This window comes from Octodon degus, unplaced genomic scaffold (assembly GCF_000260255.1).
Source record: "Octodon degus isolate 3935 unplaced genomic scaffold, OctDeg1.0 scaffold00221, whole genome shotgun sequence".
NCBI classification, from domain to species: domain Eukaryota; kingdom Metazoa; phylum Chordata; class Mammalia; order Rodentia; family Octodontidae; genus Octodon; species Octodon degus.
This window is the reverse complement of record NW_004524797.1, coordinates 577,103-580,495: the sequence shown is the minus strand read 5'-3', so window position 1 is coordinate 580,495 and position 3,393 is coordinate 577,103.

Below are 3,393 nucleotides of genomic sequence, written 5' to 3'. Positions count from 1 at the left end.
ATGGTAGGCATCAGCAACTGTCCTGGAATGTTTCCAACTGTTGTCAGACATTCAGCACTCCTGACAGAGTTATGTGATCAGATGTGTTGGGAAATACTGCACATGAATGAAGCATGCCACAGAGCAGAGGCCCTGGAGGGTCCTGCTGTACGTCAGAAGCGCACTATTCTCAGATATATTTGATAGCGCCTTTCTGTTTGCCATGTTAGCCTCTCACATAGAAGCAAAACTCTGAAGTACAGTACAGTCTGCTGTAAACTTTCTAGGATTTGATATGAAAATAATAACATTTTTATCTAATCTGCCTGGGGTGTCACCCACCTAGGGGCCTGTAAGGTGACGGAAATTTGTTGATTTAGAGTCATATGATGCTTATTGGGCACCTATTATTACCAGCTGTGTTCTACCATGACCATATGTACTAAGCTTCCCGATAATTTGTTCCTCAGATGGGTCAGAGAACCTCACCCTTACAATCATGAAGTACATGGAGCTAACTAATTGGCTGAATGTCACACAGCAAACAATCCACAGAACTGGGTTTCCAGTCAAGGTCTTCCAGTCTAGGCTTAACTCCAATCCCTGGATCCTCTGCCATACTCTCTTCCTTTCCTCTTTCCAGTCAGCCTGATAATGAGAGGACAAGAAATACTGAGCTGGGAAATAAAAAGAAAATCCCATTCCAGTCTTTGGACCAGTTTCTGACACATAGGTCTAAGTCTACACACATACACCACCACTGCTGCCACTGCCACCACCACCACCACGACCACTGGCAGGTTAGGCAAGGCCCACAGTGCCCAGGTCTCCTTGATTCCAACATTCTATGTCCCATTGCTCTGGTTCACACACTGCATGGTCAAAGAACAGGTACCCCGGTAAAGGTCATCCAGGAAGTCACTTCAGGAACTGGGTGTCTTGCGGTTGGGCTTTTGAGTGGCACATGGACAGAGCAGCAGCCTGTCTGAGAGGGCAAGGAATGTGCCAACTCACTCCTGGCACTTTGTTGAAATCATGACAACCGTCACCTAAGGCTCAGTGAGGGGGCAGGTCCTGCCAAGGCCTGGCTTTAGGCATGGTGGTCTGTGATACCCACATGGGTAGCCATCCTTATTGTGTGGCTGGCAGGAAGCTGGGGTAGTTGGGGCCTGGAAAGAAAGAGGGAGCAGTGACAAGGTGCTGGGCTATTCCAGACCTGGCTTCTTCTATGTACTTTTTACAATTTGTATTTGTTAGGTTGACCAGCTGCTCCCAACTCTCCTTTCAGAGAAGTTGGTTGTCTTAGCTTGGGTTTCCTCAGCAGGAGATGCTAAGACAAAAGCTCAGTAAGCGTCATTTCCTCAAGAGCGGGTCCCAGGAAACACTGCTAGGAAGCATCAAGTAAGGGACAACAAACAAGTTGGGTTATTGGCAAGCACAAAATCAGAGTGTGATGATGCTCAGGGATGCTCAGTGCTAGCACGGTGCCTGTCTACAGCCTGCTGTCCTGGTGGAAGGCAGCTGGGGTGTGTTCATCCCTGGGTGAGGAACTGTTGGTTTCCCAGCATGTCTAGCCTGTTCCAGGAGTGACCAGCAAGGCAATGTTCCAAGCAGAATGGGTACTCACCAGAGGTGGTGAGGGTCTGCCACACAGGAGAGGTGAGGAGGTAGTGGTAGAGGCTGTAGGGAAGGGGAACTCTCATCTACCAGATGAAAATGAATGCGGCCCTGGCTGTTGGCACATGATTAAATCATCAACTATGAAAACTGTAACTGAGCCCTCACCACTCCATCGCTCCCTGTCTGCCCACTCTGGTATCACCAGCACTGCAGGCACTCATGTACCCGCCTGCCCATCCTGGTCCCTTAGAGTGGGAAAGCGCTCCGAATGTAGAAATTAAGTTTTAAGGGGAAGCAGAAACATTTTGAGCCTGAGAATAGGAGACTTGAATTCAAATCCTCTGCATTCCTTCATTCCCTCATTTTTTTACTGAGGACCTACCAAGGCCAGGGGCTAAGGGTGCTGACAAAGACACTCTCCTCAGGAGTTCTGGGTCCCTAGGCAGCTAGACTCCTCACCTCTCCTGGCTTCACCCATCTCATCTGTCAGGTGGCAGGTGGTGCTCCCCTCTAGGGCTGTCACCCTTGGTTTTAGTCACAATGCTCAAGTCTCCTTGAGACCTGCAGGGGCCAACCAAGGACATGAATGCCAGGGTTTTGCTGATCTGGGGACTGTGGGCTGGGACAGAGAATGCTCCACACTGGGCCTCCAGGTGAGACTGTCACCATGCCTGGGCTTTGCCTGCTGTGAGTGCTACATAAGCTATGCAAACAGCAGCTGAGAATGGTGGATTTGGTCAGCATTAAGTTGTATTAAGTGGAGGCGTCTTTACAAAGAGTACATTTTAGGATAAACATGATACCAAAGCCATGCTAAGAGGTTGTAGCACTTGTAGGATGTGGCTTTATGCCATCCCCAGCACCCAGTGCAGAGAACTCTTTTAAACCAACCAAATGCCAGGAATGTACCACACAGGGATAAGCCCCCACACACACTGGGGTTGGTCTAATCAGAGGACCCCATCCTCCTGGTTACTCTGACTGGTCCAGAGGCAATCAAGTGACACAAGCCCAAATTAGAGTCCTTTCTTAAAACTGGTAGAAAATCAGTGGAACTGAGTGGATGGAAGCCATGAGCTCAGCCCACAAGAAACTTCTGAGGCAGGATGGAATGAGGCTATCAGTTGGAGATGAGGAGCTAGTGTTTGAGTCCCTGGTTCCAATCCCTCCATAGGCCAGCTCCATTCTTGTTCTTCTTGATACCTAAGCTTGTAAATGCCTCTACACTTAAATTAGTGGGAGTTTGACTTCTATCACTCCAAACAGAGAGAGTCCTGAATGAGGGCAACATCTGGCTCAGAGAGGTCATGTGACTTGGCTAGGGTCAATCAGCATATTAAGGGCAGAACAGAAGTTAGAGTATCTGATTCTTCATTTGGGCTAGTTGTTTTTCTGGTAAATTTCTGGGTCTTTACAACTGTCATGGCTCCAAGCCCTTTGTCATAAGACCTCAGCATCCCTATGCACATGGTGATGAGTAGTGGGAAAAACCCCGCTTTTTTGCTCACTGAAATCCATGGGAGTTGTGGACAGGGCTGTGTGCAGAGTCGCGACCCTTTCCCCTGACAACAGAGAGCACCTCCAAAGCCAGCACAGACTGGAGGGCTCGCAAGAAACCTAAGTGCTGGCAGTGAATCACTGAAGGAACTTGAATCTGTACACGACCACCACAACCTCATATGGCTGTCTGCTCTCCTTCCAAGCAAAAATTAACAGCCACTCTTATCATGCAGTTTTGTGTGTACAGAGTCGACAACTGCCTGCTGAAGCAGGTACTACAACCCCTCCGGGTTA